This window comes from Lissotriton helveticus, chromosome 12 (assembly GCF_964261635.1).
Source record: "Lissotriton helveticus chromosome 12, aLisHel1.1, whole genome shotgun sequence".
Lineage (NCBI taxonomy): Eukaryota > Metazoa > Chordata > Amphibia > Caudata > Salamandridae > Lissotriton > Lissotriton helveticus.
This window is the reverse complement of record NC_136073.1, coordinates 342,291,232-342,315,419: the sequence shown is the minus strand read 5'-3', so window position 1 is coordinate 342,315,419 and position 24,188 is coordinate 342,291,232.

Genomic DNA, 24,188 nt, shown 5'->3' with positions numbered 1-24,188 from the left:
AAACCAATGAAAAGTGTCCATTTTAGATCACATGACCTTGTATTACATCATTAGGAAACCAAAAGTGAAATGAACCAATGAAAAGTGTTATTACCGAGTCACATGACCTGCTATGTTTACATTACGCGGTCGGCGCCGCGCCGCGGATCGCTTCCGGTTCGCGTACCGCTGCGCTTCCGGGTACGCGAACGTAGCACGTAATATGACGTATTACGCGAGAACGCGAAACGTCATGCTGACGCGAAGCGTCGCGATGTTGTTTTGTAACGCGAGAGGTGCGCAAAAGGAACGTTTACCAGTTCGCGTAGCGGGTCGCGCCTCCGGATTGAGCTAACGGGAAGCTAACCGGTACGCGTACTGGGAGCGAAACAAAAAAAAATAAAAAAAAAATTGTATAAAAAACATGTAAAAAATATTTTTCTTTTTAAAGAATAATACATTGTAAAGGTTTTGATATTAGCTATTAAAAAACCAATGAAATTCACTGAAAAAACCATAGGTTATAGACCATATATAGTTAGGAATTAGCATTTACAAAACCTTAAAAATTCACTGAAAAAACCATAGGTTATAGACCATATATAGTTAGGGATTAGCATTTAAAAAACCTTATTTTACTCACACAAAACCATTGAAATTCCATATATAGTTAGTTGCACTAACTATATATCGCGCACCCGCAATCCACTGCTGATGATGTCACATATTACATCATTCATGACATGGTCAGTGACATCACTGATGACATCACTGATGACATCTCAAATGACATCACTGATGACATCACTGATGATATCTCATTTGACATCAATGGTCACATCAATGATGATATCATTAATGTGACAATACAATGCATCTCCTCACACTTTAATATAACCTCTGTTACACCCAGTGTTAAATACAGAGTATAATTTTTGAAACCATTGACACACCAATACTAGTTACTACATACGCACTCACTGATTCCTACGTCTACACACACATTCACTCATTCACCCATACAATCATTCATACATACAATCACTCATCTTTACAACACTATCATATGCACTCATACACCTATACAGACACTCACACTCTGCCACTCATCCATGGAGTTACTCACACACCTAGTCAGTCCTGTAAAGAATCAATCACACTTCCATTTTCTAATCTATACAGTTAAACATAGAGTACCTTACATTTTCAAACATATACTAACACATACTTACTCTCTTATACAATCATTGATACAAGTACACATTGATCTGCACAGAGTCACACATCTCCCAGCCAGCCACACATACACTCAGTCTCCCATACAAATACTTGGACAATCAATTAATAACCCATATAGTTACTCATATAGCTACTGATCAACACATGCAGCAGTTTACAGAACAACAGACATAATAATGCACAAATTAAGACAGTTTAGTCACTAACCCATGCACTCAGTGAGACACATTTAATCACTCACTCATACACATTTAATCACTCACTCATATGTGTGTGTGTGTATATATATATATATATATACACACACACACATATATATATATATATATATACACACACACATATATATATATATACACACACACACATATATATATATATATATATATATATACACACACATATGTCCATGTCATGAATGATGTAATATGTGACATCATCAGCAGTGGATTGCGGGTGCGCGATATATAGTTAGTGCAACTAACTATATATGGAATTTCAATGGTTTTGTGTGAGTAAAATAAGGTTTTTTAAATGCTAATCCCTAACTATATATGGTCTATAACCTATGGTTTTTTCAGTGAATTTTTAAGGTTTTGTAAATGCTAATTCCTAACTATATATGGTCTATAACCTATGGTTTTTTCAGTGAATATATATATATATATATATATATATATATATATATGAACAGAACATCCAACTTCAACAGGAAAATCCAATTGAAAAAGGCACGGACTTCAGGTTGATGGTATACGGCTTCTTTTATTGTGTCAGGTCCCCCTCGACCCCAAGACCAAAGAGACGCGTTTCGGCTTCTGCGAAGCCTTTGTCAATATATATATATATATATTGTTTAAACAAACCTTTGAACAAAGGACGCCGCACTCTTTCTGGAAATTTCAACAGTCAATTTTATTGACCCAGCATCTTCATGACCCTCCTACACGTTTCGGACTTCAACAGTCCCTGTTCACGGTAGTTTTACAAGTCCTACATTTGTTTCTTGTTATTTATACTATGACAGCACTATTACCGTTAAGAAGCATTGTGGGCATAGTAGTTTTTAGAAAGATTTACTTTTATCGAGGTCGTCACCAGTAATTTGGACATTTTTACAAACGCATATTTGTCAACCTGAGTGGTTTAAAGTATCTAGAGCATAGTACTGCTCCTTAGAGCAAGGTAATGTCTCGCAATTAATTATAGTTCAAAGACTATAATTATATGGCTGAGTGGCATTTAAATTCACCACTTCATTATTTACGGGCGATTTACAAAAATCCAAGCTAAGTGCTTGTATAGTTGATACATGCGATTGTACTCACTGTCTCCTTTATTAGTGCCATACCTAGATACAAAATGATACTACTGAACAACAATTTATATTTACTAAATCCTGTACTGGGTTCTAATCTGTTATGTACTGACTATTAACATAGTTCTTGCAGAGATTCAATCACGTTTTTCGGTCATAGGTCCAAAGTTCATATTTTCTTTTTGGACATTGCAACAAAGTTTTTTGTGTTAGTCCTCTATTTTTAGTAGTTCCTCTCTTTAAAGGTTTTCTTCAGCTAATCTATGTCGACATCATGGAACTCAAAAACTGATATATATATATTTGTACTGCTTAAGCACAATGGTGGAATTGTTTATCCTTTTCACTGTGCTCATATTACTAATCACTGTCATCTGCTTCTGTCTATTAATAATTGCAGCGCATATATTTTACGAAAGAATTACAATGGTTCAATAAATATTGAAAGACCTCTTTGTGTATTTCTTGTGTATCTCTCTAAGTATGCACAAGTAACTGGGCGAAATGTTTTTAGATCTTTTACCATGATCCCTTGGGGAGTCAGGTTTAGCATGTTCTGAGGTTGCCCAATTCATTTGTTAGCTTTGCATGTTAAGGGGTACTTATGGTGGCACTGTGAGCTGGAAGGACAATAGGCCAACATATCCTGAGGCTGTTACAGAATCAGTCTTGCATAATCCCAACGTTTATGAAGTCCAAAAAATGCACAGTTCCCACATAGAATGTAGAATCTATATGACAGGGGTCAGTAGGGGTATAGAGTGGTGAGGGTATTTTTAGAATTTAGGGGTGGGAAGAGGTATTTGGTGATAAAGGTGCTATTTGGACCTAGAATATGGGGTCCCAGGGCCTATTAAGGCTCAGGGGGCTGCACGCCCCTCCCCTTACATTTTGGCCCCGGGATGGGGTCTCTGGGGCTCAAGAAGGCTCAGGGAGGGGGGATTGGGTAACCCCTTCCCTTTTTATATTGTTTTGGCCCTGGGGATGGGGTCCCTGGGGCCTAATATGGCTCAGGGATGGCAGCTGCGGAGACCATATTTTTATTATATTTTGCACCAGAGAATGGGGTCACCCGGGGCCCAAAAAGACTCATGGAGGGGTCCCCTACCCTTTGTTATTGTAATTCGCCCCATGGGATGTGATCTCTGGGGAGCCAAGTAATGCTCAGGGAGGGGGCTTGCATTCCCTCCTCCCCTGCTTAATTCTATTTGGCCCTGGGGGAGAGGCCCCCCCGCTCCTTTCGATGTTTATGGAGGGGAGGCATGTGGCCCTCTCCCCTTTTTATTGGAACAGGCTCAATGGAATGGTGTCCCCAGGGCCAATTAAGGGTCAGGGTTTGGGGCTGCATGCTCCTCCCCATAATATATATGTTTTGACCCCAGCAGATGGGGTCCCTGGGACCCGAATTCCACCATTTGCTGCATGCACCAAAGGTTGGCTTTATGTATAGTAATAAAATATTACTTTACATTAAAAAAAAGCTAGAAATTCACTGAGAAAACCAAAGGTTAAAGTGAGGTTATAGTTAGGTGAAATGTTCAGTAACAACATAGAATGATTATCTGGCACATGCATCAACAATGCCATTTGCGATTACTTATTAGCGAAAAATAAGGATTCGCTAATAAGGAATAGCAAAAGGCTATGCATGTAGAAATCGCTTAAAAAATAGCGATTTCTAAACTTTGCTTAATTGCGACTCGCAAATTTCGAGTCGCAATTAAGGAATACCTCCCCATTCATTCCTATGGGCCTAGAGGCCTATAGGAATGAATGGGAAGACATTCTCAATTTGCGATTCTCAATTAGAGAATCTCTAATTGAGAATGCAATTTCAAGGGTGCCAGGGTGTAAAAAGGGCACACTGTTGCACACCTGAAATTTGCATATGAGTACATCTTGCACACACACATGCCCCAAGGTCATGTGTGTGTGTAGAATGGAACTTTGAAAATTCCTCTTTAGTGCATTTTCAAAGTTTTTGCAAATTACCATGAAGTTCAACTTCATGGTAATTTGCGCCCCCTATTAGGGAAATCGCTACTTTTTTTACTTTAATGCATTGCATTTAAGGAATCTCAATTTGCGATTCCTTAAATGCAATGGCAATTTAAGTAATCACAATTTAGAGATTACTTAAATTGCGATTTTTGCTCTTGTGACCGTTTTTTGCTTTGATGCATGTGGACCATAATGTTTTAAACTAAAAAAACACAGAATTTAGGATTTGTTAGGTAGAATAGGAGAGTGAGAGGAGGACATGACGGACGGAAGTTAACGGCCGTGAGGGAGCTCCTCCCTCGGCGTATGGCGTCTGCGAAGAGCTAGCAAACAATACGTTTGCTCTTGGTGGTGAATCAGCAGATTTTTCTTGAATTGGTCCACGAAAAATACGGGCTCCGGACTACGGATGGACTGAGGCAGATCTGTGCGGTGAAGAGAGCTTCTAGGGAAGCTTGTACGCGAGTCCGCGATTTCCGCAATAATCGCCCCCCGTCAGCTTCAGTGCGGCAGTGCGGATGGTCCCAGGTGGATACGGCAGCGAGCCGGCTGTGCCGGCATGGTGCAGGAAATTAGGAGCTGCAAGGTTTTGGCGGCGGGCTCCTAGGAGGCTGATTACTGGAATTGGAGGGCCCAGGTCTGCTGGACGGGAAGTGTACCAGGCTGTTGGTATCGTAAGGTTTGTCCCTACTCCCGGTAAGCCGTTTGATGTAATAAGGCACCTCAGTGGCAGTATTGGTCCGAAAGGCACGATATACATTCTTCCACTTTATATATCAGTCAGCAGGGGAACGCGGCTGGCAACAACGGGGGGCTCTGGGCTCGGACCTTTATAATGCTGACCATATTAGCAAAAAACAGGCCATCAGTTGCAAGAAACGGTATCAGGATTGGGGTTCCTGCATGGAGGAGGGCGACCACAGTGTTGTCAGTGTACAGCCAAAAAACTGCCCAGGCAATCGTGGCTGTAAGTCTGATATTTCCGCTTCCCAGACAGGGGTAACTCGCTAAACACTGCGAAATCGGGCCACGAATGCGAATGTTGCAACAATACCCCCAAAATTATCCATCTCTCCACCTGTGATACAACTCAAGGCTAGAGCTAGGAGAGGCAACAGAAACCTTGGCGGGGTAATTTTCCCCTTACCCTCCGGGTAAGGGGAAAATTAAGAAAGTAAGAGCTGGTATATCTGGTGGGGTATCTGGCCTCCCCAAGGTCACACCATCACTAAAGTCTTATTATAAGGTCTTGTCCTCCGGTGGCGCAGATAAAGGTAAAAAGATGGCAGCAACCGATACCATATGCGCCACAAGTATTAAAAACCCCGCAAGCACCACAAGCAACACCGCAAGCAATATGCCTATAAGCACTATAAGTACTATAAGCGCTATAAATACGACAGGCAATGTAGTGGAGGTGACCTCTGCGGGGGGACATATAACTGGTGCACTTTTGCTTCCTATACTCAGCCCATCTAGCTCAACCGATCCATCACTTCATCTTACTTCTTCCCCATATACAAGATACAGTTCATTCAACAGTAGAATTGTCGAATAGTTTTTCCGCTTTGGCCATTCAAGACATTGCGCAAGATGATGAGGTAGAGCAGGTAGAGCAGGACAGCCGTAAAGCTGGGGATGGCAAATTAGGAGAGGAAGACTCACCTGCAGCCATAGTCACACCTACGGATAATATACCTGCAGTTACACGCACAGATAATATCTCTATAATGCCAGCTGCAATGTTAGGTCCTGGAACGTTGGCTGATATATTATTAGGGCTAAAGGAGGACATTGGAAAATCGTTTTACTATCTCGGAAGCAAACCAGAATGCCATTCAGGCTTCACTCTACAGTTGCATTTGATAAACTTGCCCAGCAGAACCGGGAGATGCGGGATGACATTGAGAGGCTAGAAAACCATTCAAGAAATAACAACTTAAAATTTTTGAATGTTCCCGAAAACCTTGAAGGCAGCGACATCAAGGCATTCATAGTGGCGCTCCTAAAAACAACAGTGCTAAAGGAATCCCCTGACGTGGACTTGGATCTATTAGTCGACATCCAGTGGGCCCACCGTGATCCATATAGGAGGAACCCAGGCAAAGAGCGCCCTAGAAAAATACTGGTGAACTTCCTTACCTATGCCACCAAAGAAAGGATTTTATCACAGGCCCTCAAAACGGCCATATAAAATCATCTTCCTTCTCCAGCGCATTCACATACATGATTTGTTCGGATGTTTCACACATAACAGCCACAAAGCAATGGGAGTTGGGCAAGAGAGCGGCAATATTTAACACTTTGGGGGCTCGCGCCCAGCTGAAGTTTCCCGCTTCGCTCCGTGTAATGTGGAGCAACGATATGCACATTATACGTCAGGTGGAGGACGCAGATATCCTGATTGAGAAAATTAGGGCGGGCAGCGAAGGGGGAAAGTAGAATATCCAGGCATGTAGCTGGCTGTAAATAGGATCTGGGGTGTAGTTTAAGAGTATTTTTGTATTCTTCGCTAGAGAACCACAGGCCCTACAGCAGAAATATTCTATGTTCCTCCTAGCTTATAATTCACATAAAATACATACACTTTAGAGTATAAACCACCAATGTTTTGAAATTTTAGTTTAATCTACACGCATTTTATTTAAACCATACACTAGGGGGGGTTACCGTCTAAGGGCATATGCTCAGGAAAAAAGGGAGGGTTCTCCAGGGAAGGAAGGGGGTTCAGGGGTCACGGGGGGATTGGGTGGGGTGTAGAGGGGTGCGGGGGGCGCTTGGGGGGGGGGAAATGAAAATTAAGTTCTCATCCCACTCTAGCTTGTTGGAGGCACTTACTGACTATATGGGGTTTTGGACGTAGGGTAAGGGGAGTATTTAATGACTAGTAACAAGGTCTCTTATATCTCCTGGAATGTCAACGGGCTCCGCTGTCCCAGAAGACGAAGGTTGGTCCTGAAGTATATAGAACAATACCAAGCCAAAATAGTTCTTCTCCAAGAAACCCATTTAAGTCTCAGTGAGGGTAATGAGATTTTTGGTAAACTAAGATGGATAGGAGCATTTTTTTGTTCTGGGCTGTCGGCTACAAGTAAGGGGGTAGCAATTTTGATAAAGACAGGGGCAGGAGGCTCCATCAGGTCAACATTAATGGATCATTCAGGAAGGTGGGTTATGGCGCAGCTAGATTTTAGTGGAAATTTGCAGACTATTATTTCCTATTATGGTCCCAACATAGACGATCCCACCCACCTACTTAAACTACAGTCCAACCTGGTGGAGGTCAGATCGCCTATTATTATTGGGGGGACTTTAATGTCCTGCTTGACCCCAGGCAGGATCGTTCCAATTATTGTAAGCATGCGGCAGCACTGCGATCTCGGCGTGCTATGGTCAACATGATGCACGAGTTCGGTTTAATAGATGCCTGGAAGGTTAAGGGAGGGTCAGTACCAGGCTACATATATTTTAGTAAAACACATGGCCATGCGTCAAGATTGGACTATATCTTGGTGGACAGGTCATGTTTAGAGCTCCTGGAGGATATAAGAATATTACCTACTCTTATATCTGACCATGCACCCATTATGTTTCCGGTTTTGACGAGTGGGGCCACAGCTACAACATCATTCAGGTGGACCCTAAAAAGGTCGGCACTGAATAACCAAGATATAGTCACCACTGTTGGAACATCTATAGCCAATTATGTTTCCGATAATGTAGGTTCTACTCTCCCTGATTATGTTTGGGACGCCTGGAAAGCCCACACTAGAGGTCTTCTTCATAGTCTGATCTGTTCGAAAAATAGGGAGGAGGCGAGGAAATTCAAAACTTTAGAGAATAAAATAACCTCACTAGAGAACGCGCGACTGGGAATCCAACAACAACATTTACCACAGGTACTAGACGAGTTGGAACTCCTCAGATCAGAGTACAGAGGGCTACTAGACTTAAAAATAAAGGCCCAATGGGATGTTCATGCATGGATAATTATGAGTACGGTGAGAGAGCTGGCCCAGTCCTGGCAAGTAAGATTAGAGCGGACCGGGTGCGGAACAATATAGACAGGATAATGCTCGACGACCAGGGGAATACATCTTGCCAACAGAAAGACATGGAAGAGCTTTTGCTTTCTATGTTCTCTAAACTTTACGAGGAAGAACCATCTCCAACACATGAGAACACCGCACGGTGGCTGGAGAGTAAGGCCCTGCCTAGCATGACTGATGAAGGTAGAATCATCCTTAATAGCCCCTTTACTGAGGAAGAAGTTAGAGACCATATAAAAAAATAACACAATAACAAAGCAGCGGGCCGGATGCTCTTCCCTGGGAAGTGTATAAAGTTTTCCAAGAGAGCCTGATGCCCAGGTTATGTGAGTTATTCAATTACGTTCATAGTTCGAAGGGTAGGGCACCAGCATCGTGGAAGGAGTCTATTATTGTCCTCATCCTAAAACCAGGGAAGGATCCCCTCAAAGCAGACTCATACAGGCCCATCTCCCTGCTAAACGCTGATTATAAAATCTTCACCAGCGTTTTGGCAGGGAGATTGGCTAAACTGGCCCCACAACTTATCAGCTCGGACCAGAAAGGTTTTGTGCCTGGAAGGTACATCCATGAGTTGAGCCTGCAGCTGATTGGCAGCATAGATCTAGCGGTGGCACGGTCGGAGCCCTTGGCGGTAGCCGCATATGATGCGGCAAAGGCCTTCGACCGTGTCAACTGGGGATTCTTGTGGAATGTACTCAATGTAACGGGCTTTGGCGAGACCTTTATCCAAACTTTGAGAGGGTGTTATGAGGGTGCCTCTGCTGCAATATTATTGAACGGCCTTCTAACACCAAGCTTCAATATAAAGAGGGGTACCAGGCAGGGGTCCCCCATCTCCCCCCTCCTGTTTGACATCTATATTGAGCCGCTGGCACAAGCATTGAGGATCGATGAGACAATTACACCTTTTAAAATCAGGGATTTCTGAAGTTCTCCCTAGAATGGAGAAGATAATGGCTGATTTCGGCCTCTACTCGGGATATCAAATTAATAACTTGAAAACTGAAATTATGTGCTGGGGGGTTGACAATTGGGAAGGTCCTCGTAGTAGCCAGTTTAGATATCTTGGTATAATTATTAATTCCGATATTAATAACATAGTCCAAACTAACATAAAGAAGCTATGCAAGGAAATTGATCAGCTTTTCTCTAGATGGCAGAACCTTCCCCTCACAATCTATGGCCGGGTCAACCTTGTCAAGATGATAATCCTGCCCAAGTTAACCTACTTGTTTAATTCGATACCCCTCATTTTTCCAGATAAAATCTTGGCGAATATTCTGGGAAAAATCGGCAGCTTCATTTGGGCTAATAAAAATTTCAGGCTATCTTGGAAAAAGCTGAAAAGAAGATTGTTAAAGGGGGGCTTGCGCTTCCAGATGTAAATAGGTATGCTCTATCCTTTCAGTTGAAAAATATCCGATGTCTTCTCTCAAGCCCTGATGATTCTAACTGGGGGAGGATTTTGAACATAATGGTAGATCAAGAGGGAGGTGGGTCTGGGTTTCTGTATAAATTTGGAGCAGTACAAATCTACAAAAAGGTACGCCTTAAGGTGTTAAAACTAGCTCTCTTTGTATGGAATAGAGTCAAAGTAAGGTGGGGCATAAAATATTATTCTGATTGTGCCCCAATCTGGGACTCTCTGGGTCAGCCTTCCATGCCTTAAGGATAGTTTGTCCCTTCCCATTAGGAGAGCAGGAATAAGTATTTGGTCGGACCTCGTAACATCAGAGGGGGTCCTCCTGTGGGAGGTCTTGAGATCTAAGATTGGGGACTCCCTCTCCAGATTCAAATATATCCAACTCTGTTCCTGGTTTTCCGCCGAGAAAGAAAACATCGGCGGTAACTGGGAAATCGAGTGTGCTCTCTTACCTCCAGGGCCTAGGAAGAAGGAAGTTGGACTCTGGTATAGGAAAATGCTGGAGGCAGAGGAACTACAGTCCTCCCCACTATACTGTGTCTGGAATTCTTTTAGGCTGGAGGCAGTTTCAGCTACTCTGTATGACACCTCCCTCCAAGTACTCTATAAATATGTTAGGTCAGCTTCGCTTAAAAAAAAATCACTTCTACACTATAAATAGGCTTTACACCAAAAAAGTTAGCGAAGTTTGTAAACCCATCTCCTCTATGTCCAAGATGTGGACTCATTGAAACTGATGATATGCACATCCTTTATGACTGTCCGGCAGTGGGACCCTTCTGGGGTAGAGTGGAGCGGGCTATCGAGAGTATTTTTAAAATAAAATTAAGCCTGAACATAGCTAGAGTTGTGTTTGGCCTGGACGCAGACCTTATCGCTGGATTGAGGGGGACACAAGTTGCTTTATTTTTTTTTTTTTATTTTAATTGCTCGAAGAGAAATTTGTAAGATCTGGAAGGATGCCAGCCCTCCACTTTATGAAAATTGGCTTCGAGCAACATTGAGAATTGCACGATTAGAATCACTACTAACTCACAATGTAAATATCACGGTGTGGAAACCTTTTATGGAATGGGGAACGGCAATGAGGTTGGGATAACACACAAAAGGTCCAATGATTACACCATGCTTTGGTATAAAAAGGCAGGTCGGGCTGGCCCCAGGCGAAAGCAAGAACTCCGGACCGAGGCGTCCAGGTCAAGAATGGGCTTTGGGAGATATTTTTGCACTCGTTAGTGGTGAGATGAGGACTAAAAAAAAAAAAGAATAAAAAAAAACACAGAACTTCACCGATTATATTTATAGTTCTCAAGTAACTAAATCTCATGCCTTAAGGTAACTATAGCCTGCACCCTCGCCATGCTTTGCTAAACACCCCACATATTACATCAATCATGACATCTTCTATGACATTATTGATAGTATCACTTTAACACTTGCAATGAAATTATTGGTGAGAAAACTGTGCATGGTTCTCATCCCCCTCAACTCATACTCCATTTCTTTTGGTGGTATCCAGTACTTATATGTTTGATTTGCCACTCTGGGAAGTGTGTGAAACTCATAACTCATTTTTCTGCAATATTTCACAAGCATAGGAATGGATCTCAGCAACATTTGAGAGAGCTTCAAAGTGTGAGAATCTCTGTAAGGAGAGGGGGATAACATAAAGAAAAGGGTCCACTAAATTGGACTATTAGACAGCCCTCAGAACCTGGGAGAGCATCCACCTGATGCAGCCACTCCCCAAAGGCAGAAGATGAAGTAGAGGAGGTGGAGGAGAAAGGAGAGGAACATGACTTGGCTGCAAAGAGGTGCCCATAGGAATGAAGTACCTGCAGTATCTTTGGCTTGGAGCCATATTTTCACTACCAGCCTCATCCCAATCACATTTAGAGGACAGGCTGGATGAGAGCGTTTATTTATTTTTTGCAGAGTTTTATATAGCGCAAACTAGAACCGAACCGAATCAGTTATCAGAGCGCTTTACATAGCACCAGTTACGTTACATGAGGAAACACTTTCATTTTTGTTAGGCACGGGGAGATTAAGTGATTTGCCCAGAATCACAGGGGGTTTTTGGCGTCGTTACCGAGACTCGAACCCAGATCCCCAGGTCCGAGGTTGAGCGCCTTAGCCGTTAGGCCAACCCCTCTCCCCAAGCGTTGAAACTGCTGCTACCAAAGCATAAACTGACTGTGGAAGTATTGAAAGCAGCTACAGAGAAGAAGACAGCAGAGCATAAGAGTACCTTAGAGAAAAAGTGGCTACCTCTGGAGGTAAAAAAAACCTGCGGCCCATGAGATGAGTCAGGAAGAACTGGACCTTGCCCAGAAAGCCAGGAGGTAAAAGGTCCATATCCCTTAAGACCTGGTGGCATATTTACAAGGAGCTTGCGACGCTGCTGCATTATTTTTTTTTGACAAAGTGGTGGTGCTTTCTTTGCTTCATGATTACAAGGTGACACATATAGGCAGATGTATCACTTTTCATTGGTCTGCATCAGTTTTCCCTTCGTCAGAATTGACTGCATCGTGTTCATTTTAATGTTTGCAAGCTGGCGTTCCCACTTAAAATCCCCCTTAAAACTGTTGCAGTGGTATTTATTTAAGCAAAAAGTATCCCACCTGGGGTCATGGGGTTTATTGTCTAATATGCATGGGACACGGTGTAGAGGGGTGGGTCACCCCTCGTGGGTATGCTAGCTCTGCATGACTTGTGTGGGGAAGGAAAAAAATCCTCTTTTATATATAACCCTTACACACTCTAGTAGTGTCATGCTTCATCATCGAGTTCATCGTGACTTCTAAAGGTCAGGGTACGCTCAACCGTGTTTGAGGGAGCACTTAATGCCTTAACCGTGGCGTTTTTTCTGCCGCGGTGCGGGGGTTCTAAAGGGTGGTTGGGGCTACGTCGGCCGTTGGCCATCGGCAGCACTAGAGACGGAGCGTTGGCCGACGGGAGCACGGAAGGGGTTAATGGACCCGTAACTAGGGGGCTTAACTAGAGATTTAAATGTTTCAGCCCTACTATAACGCCTAACAAGGTTCCGGGGCTTTCATCGGGGTATCACAACAAAACCTCCCTGGTAAATCGGTCAAATTAACAGCTGGCAAAATAATGGCAAGTACTTGTACTGGGGTAATGTTAATATTTGCCTGTCAGTGCTCGTTGAGGCGATTGTCTGCAATAGAGACTTCTTTTTTTTAACTTGCATGCAGTGGGATGTGCATGCTTCTTTAAAAACCACTTAATAGCAACAAGGGACCCCAATTTTAGTCTGTAGGGACCATGGGGAGCATACTTTTGAAAAACAACAGTGGTCCCAAACAAAAGTAATAATGAAAGAATAAAATATAGACAGAGTCAATCTATATTTACAGGACAGACATGTCCAGCCGGACAGGGGTCTTCCAGAGAGTTTACTCAGTATTTATGTCTTGAAGTCACATAGAGAATACCTTCCAACAATCAACCAAAGTGGACAACAAGCCTGTGTCCAGTACTGACAGAGCGAGTACAAGCGGTGATATAGACAGCAGAGAAGGGCTTTGTAAGGCAAACCAACGTTACTCTATAAACAGTACAATTGTACAGAGTATAACATAAATGCACTAGACATTTCAGTAGTAATCACATTTCAGTTCAAGTGCATAAAAGGTCCTGTTGTTTTTCAAAAAAATCTTTAAAAACCACAGTTAATATATGAATCTGCACAAATGTCATATGTGAATTTAACATTACAACGGCCGTGAATTCTTCCATTGCAGGTGATTCACCGCAACAACACTAATGGGCAAATATTAACACTGCCCCTGAACAATTACATGGCATTATTTTGCTGGGTGTTAATTTTATCAATTTACCAGGGGATACCTGCAGATCGTTTCCTCTTGTAACCCTTGAATTGGAGCCTATTTTTCATCCTCCTTTTTAACGTTATTACATCTGGTGCATGGGTGTATGTTAGAAGCACGCATGGTTAAACCACATGTGCCTCTACCATGCAGCCCGAACCACAAATGTGTCTTAACCACGCATTCCTTTACCACACTATTTTGTTGTAAAGGTGTCAGTGATAAGGGGGTATGTGTGGTTAACTTGGCCACTACTTCAACCCCCCCGTCCCCCGCCCTAAGCCGTAAATTACCAAACCCCTACCTACCACTCCCCGACTGGCCCAATCCTGCCCTGAAAATGACCCCTTTCGCTCCGCCTGAGGCCTAACACCCTGCCCCTTAAGATACACTACCCTGACCCCCATCCCCTGCACTGTCCCTAGAACTACCCCAACCCCTTACACTGCCCTGAGGTCTAAAGCCCTGCCCCATAAAAAAAAACTACTCTGATCCCCCTGAGCCCTAAAGCCACCTAATTCCTAAAAAACTCCCCCAAACCCAGCCCTTAAAACTTCCCCAACCCCCTCCCTTGAGTTCTAAAAGCCTGTCCCCTTCTTAAAAGTACCCAGACACCTGACCCCCTCCGTGAGCTCTAAATATCTGCTCCCTTCTCAAAAGTACAACCAACCCCCGGAAAGTGACCCCACCCCCGAAAGCTACCCCCAGACCCAATCCCAGCCCCTCTTACCAGTCCGGAGCTTCCTGTTCCAACGCTTTTTCCGGAGTCCCTGCCCTTCCTGAACACTAGAGCGCATCTGCCTTAACCATGCATATGCATGGTTAAGGCAGACGCATTGTTCGGTTTGGAATTTGTTCTGGTATATAAAATGGGACTTATGAGCTGCCTGGCCAATTCTAAACCATTTCGTTTTATAGATTGCCGAAAATATGATGTATTAAACAATAATTTGAGGAGAACAACATTTTATCTGATCTACAGACGAGTTTGAGAAGAAAAGTTGTCATAGTTGACCGAATTTTAGGCATATTTGAAGAAAACAAAATGTATGCTGCAATACATAGAACATCTCTTTATATAGATTTTGTTGATTTATATATTGCACAGGCCTAACTATGGAAAACTGTGTATGAATTGGGATTGCATGATATACTGTTAAAATTTCTGTTAGATTTGGGGGTCTCTAGTTGGCACAGGTAGGTACTTGTGACAAATAGGGACCCTCTCCTCTAGTCAGGGAAAGGGGATTACACACCTAAAATAACCCCTGCTCACCCTCTAGGTTGCGTGGCGCGAGCAGTCAAGGCTTAATTCAGAGACGTTGTTAGTAAAGCAGTTGTGACCACATACAGTAACCCAGTGACAACACTACAAATGGACACCACACAGGTTTTATATCAAAAATAAGTAGATTATATATAGAGTTACCACAAGACCATAAGCAACAAAAATACACACTATGATTACTTTAAGATGGTAGATTTAAGCTTAGTTCAGTTCAGTTCTTAGATGCTACACTCTGCGTCAATGTACCTTAAGTTGTGTTGCGCTTCCACGACAAGCAATGTTGCAGTGATGGGAAATGCGGCAAAGTCAGGTGCAAAGAAATAAAGATGTGAAGATCTTCCAGATGCTGCGCACTTCCCGGGGATGCGAGAAACTCTCGGTTCGATGTGTGGACTGCAGCAGCGACACCCTTACGATGCGACGGCTACAGCTCCAGCGCCGACGCTCTTCTCCACGATGCGTGAACCTTCTCCTCGATGCTACAACTACAGCGACGACATCCAAGATGCGACGGTAGCAGTTCCGACGGCGGCGCGCTTCTCGGGGAGGCGAGGTGCTCTTGGTCGATGCGGTGCAATGCGTCAGTTCCAGCGGCGACACCCATTCCGGCTTCGGAGTTGCGACGGCAGGCACAGCGTCGGCGACAAGGTCCGACCTCGTTGTGAGATTCTTCTCATGCTGCGGTGCAGTGCGACAGCTCCAACGGCGACACCCTCCTTCTTCGGAGTTGCGACGGCAGCAACAGCGATGGCAACACGCTTCCTCTTCGTTGCGGCACGCTTCTCTCTGATGCGGTGCAGTGCAACAGTTCCAGCGGCGACACCCTCCTTTCTCTGGAGTTGCGACGACAGGCACAGCGACGGCGACACTCTTCTTCTCGTTGAGTCACGCTTCCAGCTCCTTGGGACACGCAGTTCCTCAGAAGGTGCCAAAACAGCAGCAGGCACTCCCAAAAGAACTCTGGGGAGCTGGGGGTGAAGTCTATTGTCCCTGAGACTTCAGCAGAAGGCAAGCTCTTTTCAAAGTCCTTGGAGATACTTCACAAGTTGAAAGCACAGTACACAAAGTTTCTTTCTCCTTCCTTTGGCAGTGAGGCAACCACTGCAGGCCAATCGCCCAAGCAGCACTTCAGCTTGAGACTAGTCTCTCCTCAGTTTCTTCAGGTTCCTCTCCTCAGTAAAGGTTTCTTCTTGTAGTCCAAAGTGATCTAATTTCATGGGATCAGGGTCCCAATATCTATACCCAGAAATCCTTTGTTCTCTGAGGGGAGAGGGGCCTTTGCCCAGTCCAAACCAGTTCTGAAGCACTCTGTTTACCAGACTTCTCCTTTCCTTTCACAGTGCAGGGCATGCACATCAGACGCCCCACAGGAGTTGGAGCCAGCATTGTGGAAGGCAAGTACCGTCCTGGAGCACTTTGTTGACAGGATTCCTTCTCTTCTTTCAGTGTGCAGGGCAGAGACATCAGACGCTCCCCAGGGGGTGGAGCCAGCATTGTGGAAGGCAGGCACAGCCCTATTCAAAGTTCAGGTGCACTCCTCCCTCCCCTCTGGATGCAGATCTCTCTATTCACCACTGGGTGACTCAGCCTGTCTCCTGGAATTCCCCAGTCCTGTCACTCTCAAAACCAGACATAGGAATACACAAACTAGCAGAGGCAGGTTTGAATGGATAGACAAGCAAATACCTACTTTCTAAAAGTGGTAATTGCAAACAAAGAATATTAAAATAAACTTTACTAAAAGATGTATTTCATTATTCTGGGTTCAGGCATACTAAACTCGAATTTCTCCCATGTTCTCTGAGACAGTTAGGATTATAAAATATAATACCTCTAACAGCCCATTCTGGCCTATGGTGAACAGGTAGCCTTGCAATAGTGAAAAACTAAAATGGATGTAATTCACTATTAGGGCATGCCACACGCATCAGGGCTTGTCCTACCTTATACTTACAATGCACCCTGCCCTTGGGCCTACCATAGGGGTGACTGATATGAAGAAAAGGGAAGGTTTAGGGACTGGGAAGTGGGTGCACTTGCCCAGTCAGCATGACAGCACCAGACTGCACGCAGGCTATGCAATGGCAGACCATAGACACATTTTACAGGGCTCCTTCTGTGGGTGGCACAACCAGTGCTGCAAGCCCACCAGCAGCATTTGGATTACACGCCCTGGCACACTCAGTGCACTAGACTAGGGTCTGACAAGTAAACCAAAATAGCCAAACATGGAACCACTGATTAATACATCAATTTACAATAAGGAGCACTTGCACTGCGCCACTGGATAGCAGTGGCACAGTGCCCAAAGCATCTAATACCAGCAAAAACACATGAGGCAACAGCAAAAATGGAAGGGAGACCCACACCAATGGTGCCAGGTCTAACAATTTCATATTAGGTTACTTGGAGATTATTAAACTAAGGTGCCCTGGGGAGTTAGGGTTGAGAGTATTGACCCCATCTCAGACACTAAAGCCATTTGTCATGACAGTTAGGGCCACAACACCTTTTCATTGCATGTCAACAGAGTAGTTGAAATATCTCTCTAAATGTGTTAATGAGTCACTCTTGGTTTCGAGCAATTAAATATAAACAACAAACTTACCCGTCGTGCGTTGCTGCGATCTCGAAAGAAAGGAAATTCAAGGAAACTCGTTATGATAACATTCAATTTACATTGTGTCATTTTTATTGAAAATTATTTATTTTAATATGGAAAGCATTTCAAAGTGACGTTTTAATTCTATTTATTTATTCAAGTGCTTGTGGATACACGATTTTTTGTTTTTCCGTCTGGTGTGTACATCAGTATTCGAAAGATTATGAGGACCCTGGGGGGCCGATATGTAAAAAGAATTTCTGCCAGAAACCTTTGCAGGAGTGTACTCAACAACTTCCCAAAGTTTCCTGGCGATCGGATGAATGCTGTTTTAATTCTATTTATTTATTCGAGTGCTTGTGGATACACAAGTTTTTCCATCTGGTGCGTACATCAGTATTCAAAAGATTATGAGGGCCCTGGGGGGCCAATATTTAAAAAAAATGTATGCCAGAAACCTTAGCGTGAGTGTACTCAACAACTTCCCAAAGTTTCATGGTGATCGTATGAATGGTGTAGTAATTCATAAAGGACAAACAGACAGACAGACAGACAGACATACATTGTTTTTTATATATATAGATGTTTATGCATTTTTATAATTTAATGTAAACGCAACGACATTCAAAACTAATTATATGACTGTTAACCCCGCATGGATCATTTAAATGAAACCTACAACGGGATGGAATGAAAGCCGAAAATGTTTAACACAAGACTACTTTGGCATTACGATGGATGTCAATGTAAAATGGGTGAAACAACTAAAACAATAGTTACCCTCCCATGTAGCTGACATTACCATAAGATGTGCTCCAATCCTTGCTGGCTGAGTGTTTTTCCAAGTGATTTGGATCTATAGATCAAAAGCCCAAAGAAGTGTTCTTTAAGGTTACCAACGTTTGAGGTTATAATAAGATTACTCATTTACAAAATAGTGGAAATTGGAAACTCACTTTTTGAAAAAGTTACTTAAAGTGCTATAGAGTATACTGCCAGTTCCACTTTATTTTGAGGTGGGTTAAGAGGAGAATACTTTTGTCTGATAAAACTATTAGTGTATTGGGCAAGACTCGTGTCTACAAATCCTCTGAAGCCATATATGAACCTGTTTGTGAATTACTTTCTATGCTCAATGTCAGAAGAGTTCCTTCGTATAAGCATTTTTATATTTCGCAATATTGATGTTGTGATTTAGTCCTTTCCTCTAGGTACATTCCTACCCCCCTCTCTTCCCATATAAAGTAGAACGTTCCTTCTGTGGGTTATGGAGGGTGCTTTAGAATGTTGAGAGGCACTGAGGCTATGACAGGATTGGAGCAGTGGAGACGATGAATACAAATTACCTGAATCCAACTGGAGTCTGTACTTCTTCTGCCTGCAGACCATCTTATTAACTCAGCAGATTTTAGCAAGATGAGAATTGCTAAGAATTAAGGTCTTCAAACCCCGGACATTGCTCCCAGTGGATACAATCGTGACCCCATTCATCTCAAAGGAATGTTTAAATCCCTCATTACCTTAAAAAATCACACTACCGTTGGAAAAGTCTATGCGGTAGCTGAAGGGTCCAAGCTTTTGGGGTGGCAACACCAGAAGGAATTAGGGATCAAATTTGTCGCCAACAACCCAGAACAATTCCTATCCATTAATCACTCCAATACTGGGGAGGGGATCTGTGAAGAATTGTAACAGATAACAGAGTGCAATTTAGGTCTTCGGCCATTGTGGAGTTTCTGTCCCATCTCAATATTTGTCACTTTAAAACTGCCTTATACTGCCCCAGGGCCAATGGGTAGGTACAGAGAATTAACCACATGGTTAAGGAATGCATCCAGTTAGCCTGCGCCTACCACTTGGACGTAGAAATTGCTGTGCAGGAAATGTTATGGGCTTACCATACCACTCCCAACTCTGTAACAGGAGTCTCACCCTTTACTGCCCTCAAGGGAAGAAAACCCTGTACAAAAATGTTTACGGGCTGGTTGGGTAGGGGGGACAGAGCTACCCATGACCCAGACCAGGCCAGAGACAAAATTACACTCCACCAACCAAGTATGATATATAATGTCAAACATGGCACCAAAAGACACCTTTTGAATGTGGGGAACTAGGTGTATGTTAAGAAGCCTTTGGGACAAGCAGGGTATATGTCTAAATTCTCTCAACCTATGCGCATTGCTGTAACTAAACTAAATGTTGAGATTATGGATAATTGACAATGTTGGAGCATGGACAGACTGGTTCTCCATGACCCTCATCAAGTGCACTCAGGGGAGAGATTCTCAAGTAGAAGCAAGTCAATCCCCCGTAGCAGAGAAGTTCACGACTCGCTGAGAATCCAAAATGCCAGCCTGGCATAAAGACTATGCCATAAACACCTGAAAGTTTTCTTCTCATTGTCTTTCGTCTCTCTGTTTTCCTCTCTGTGCTCTCTTTCTCCTTCTGAACTTTCTCTATTTCCATTCAGTGCTTCCATGTTCTCCTCTTTTATTTGTTTTCATAAGGGGAAAGATGTGTTGTGATTTATACCTTTCCTCTTGGTACATTCCTCCCTCCCTCTCTTCCCATATTAAGTGGATCATTCCTTCTGTGGGTTCTGGAGGGTACTTTAGAATGTTGAGAAAGGCTTGTGACGCACCAAGGCTGTGACAGGATTGGAGCAGTGGAGATGGTGAATAAAGATTACCTGAACCCAACTGGAGTCTGTACTTCTTCTGCCTGCAGACCATCTTTGTAACAATTGACCTCATTCCTCAGTTACTGTTAAGACAGGTTAAACCTGGTCTGGAACACTAAAGAATGTGCGGTTGTTTAACTCTTTCAATCAGGGTATTTTTAGGCAACATTGTGTGCATTATAAAAGCACTTTTGTAGTTGAGAATGGCCTGCATTGAATGTGGCCAGCTTCTGCTTGGACCCTGTATTCGTAATTTAGTTTAGGAATTCGTCCCCCTTTGCAGCCTTCTCTTGTAAAGGTACCTTTGAAAAACCAAGTACATGATTATGGACAAATCAAGTACATCAGGGAATGGAGGAATCCGATGTTCAGCTCTTTTGTTGCTGTCCCTTACCTAAAAAGTATCTTAAGCAGTGACTTATCCCATTGCTTAGAAAATATGGGATTGAGAAACTCAAGCTTGAATTTTTCTTATGCTAAAGTGTTTCTACTCATGAAAATTTCAATGTTTCATTTTTAGTCTGATTGGCACTCTAGGAGTAGACAACTAATGGTTATTTGGTTGATGTTAAGCTGAATCTTTTTAATCTAGACTTTTGAAAATTACCAGAATTATTTTAATGGTGATGTCAATATATGTAAAAAATGTTTGCTATCATAGTCGTGCTTGTAACTTTTTGAGTGTCAATATTTTGTTCATTTTGATCCAAACCATTTCTGATCAAATGCTTGGAATGTTCATGGGAACAGTGAGGCAGGTCTAGCTATGCTAGAGAGCTTTACCGTTGTGGAGAAGAATACCTTCTACAAAAAGAAGGGGCTTATGATGACCTAAAAACCAAGAAAGCAGACTCACATAGAGCCCAGAGAACCAGGGATGAAGTATGGCAAGGTCAGATCCCCTGAGAAACGAATGATGTTGGAGTGCATGAAGTAGCAGAGCAATAAAGGCAATAGGCAGGAGAAGACGTGCACGAGGAAGACTCTTTACTTGTACTGTTCAGGGCTATGAGCAGTGTGTTGTCTTACACATTATCCACATGTGAACTTGGAGCAAGCAGGTTGGAGTTTTAGGGCAAGAGGGCAGAAAGGACGGTGAATGTTTCTCATTGAACTGGTGTGTACCTAAAAAGAATGTGCCTTATTAAATTAGTAGGTTCAACGCAACCCCAACCAAGTTACCAAGTGTATGTGCGTATGCATGTGGGGGGTGTATGTTTGTGTGTGTGCGTGTTAGACGAATGCTAATGTAGTAGATTTTCAGTGCTTAAAATGTGAAGACTATGCCCGTAGTACCCAGCCGAAATATTAGATTTGTTCATAAGAAGAAACCATGGAATATGCTACTCAAAAATAGTGCTCCAAGGCCCTTTAGTATTACAGAAGGAGGAACTTTTATAAGACCCTCTGCGGAAGAGAAATGTTAGCACACTGAAAAAGTGGGTGTTCCATCATTTAAATAAATCAACTTATTTGCCCATGTATCCGTTCTATGTTCCAGGTGCAGGTGTAGGTGCATGGACAGAAAGACCGTACAGGGGCATGCGGTGTACCAAAGGGGGTGGCATACTGCAAGTAATTTCATCAGGATGCTATACAGCAGGGGGCTTAGAGTCTCTAACAGAACCCTGATGGATGCCCCATGGCGGGTGCAGTCAAAGACTACTCTCCCATTGAGGGGTCAGGACCCCCTCCAAAGGCAGGCAGTGGTGCTCTTCTACTAGAGACTCTGTAAGTGTAATAGGAGATATGCTGTTAGTTATTTCACTCTGGCACCCTGGGTCGTGGCCTCGAATGTAAATTGCGGAAGGTCTCCACTAGAGTGAAATAACTGATTCACCAACCATCAGGGGGACTTCATAGAACACCCCCCCCCCCTAAAGTACTGGGAAGCAGTTGCACGAATATACGGAGTGGCGCGCGAACCATTTACTTCGTCATTTTGTGCTAACCTTTCTGAGGTACAGGAAGTGACGCACCGAGTTAGCTCATGTCCTGTAGGTTGAGTATTTTTTTGTTCATCAGATGCATGGCCCTTCTGTGTTCCACGCACTTCCATTAAGATGGATCACTAGTGGAAATCGGTACTACTAAGAGATGATGGATGTTTATTGTGCAACTTAGTCATACCGTTTTATTGACCTGGGAAGGATGACAAGCTGCAGTGGAATGTCGGGAATCGAAGCAGTAAACAAAGATCCCTTAGTAAGCTCATTAGTCCATTGAGCATTGAATTGACTTTGACAGACAAGACATTTAAATTACGAGCTATATTCCGAGTCAGTAGCAACTGAGTGGCGTCAGTTGCCAGAGCAAATAAAACAAAGTACCTCGCCTTGCTATGTCCCTCTCGTTAGTGAATTCCGAAATAGGTATGCGTTTCTGAATAGTGTTAGCTTGAGCTGATGTCCTCGGTTAAAGATAACACAAAACTGCTCACATGTATTGTGCCATTCACAAGAGAATTGCGGAAGCTTGCAGTATTCAAGTATATGACCTACTTTCCAAATGGCACATTGCTTCACAACAAAAAAATCGTATTTTGATAAATCTGATTTATCGCCTATCGACAGTTTGTTCGCACTAGGCAATCACTGCTCAGGTGGGCTAATATGTTTTGCTGGTTATGTGCTCGGCTTGTCTTTTATCAGTGGCAATTGCAAAGAAACAGTTTTTAGAAAACGTGTGAGCACAGCAAGAAGTTCAATTTATCGCATTAGAAAAGGGAACATTGCTATCAGCCAATCAGCATTAGCAGCAGCGAGCCCAAACTGTCAGCACATTCACTCTTCTGCTGGGTACTGATTGCAGTGTGTGTCGTTCAAGCAGCTACAGAAAATAGGCGAGAACAGGAAATGTCTTTTAAAGGGGCTGTGAAGGCTAATTTTCCTTTCAGAACGTGCATACAGTTTTAGCACTTCTCTCCTCCTCTTGATTCTATTATTGTAAATATTACTATATTCTCATTATTAATCCTTATGCACTTTGCTACTTTATTCACACACATATAGAAATACATATATATATATATATATATATATATATATATATATATATATATATATATATATATATATATATATATATATATATTACCTACTGGCGGTCGCCAGTAGGTATATATAGTTAGGATTTTTTCTCTATGGGTTTTTTGAAAATTCTATGTCTAATAACTTTGGCGTTTGTGGACGGAATTGGCTGAAATTTTCAGGAAAATGGCACATTTTGTTTCTGAGCAGCCCTTGAAAATTTGGGGGGGGTTCGTCCAGTGGGGGCCGAGAAAAAAGGGGGGTCCCAAAACGTGTTTTTAACATTGAGTTTTCCATAGGGCGGTTGGCCTCACTTTTAGCCCGAACGGCTGAATGGATTTGCACGAAACTTGGCAAAATTGTAGGGACTGGTAGCCCGATGTGCCTTTTGTAGGTCTCAATATATGTGCTCCAGTGGATTTTGAGAAATTAACGTTTAAAAAAAGATATATATCTGTAACAGCGGACCAGTTAGCGCACTGGTTCGCGGACTTTTCGCGCAACGGAGCTTTGTGAAGCGAAGCTGATTGGTTCTCTGGCGTCTGTCAACATTCCAAAAAGTCCGTAGCGGCCGCCATCTTGTCTCTCGGTAGGATCGAGAGACAAGAGGAGGCCAAAGCGAAGGGGCAAATGACCATAAGGGGGAATAGTAGATCCTCGCTGACCCCCTAGGTTTGATGTGGAGGTTTTAAAAGGGCCCCGAGGGGCAAAAAAAAAAAA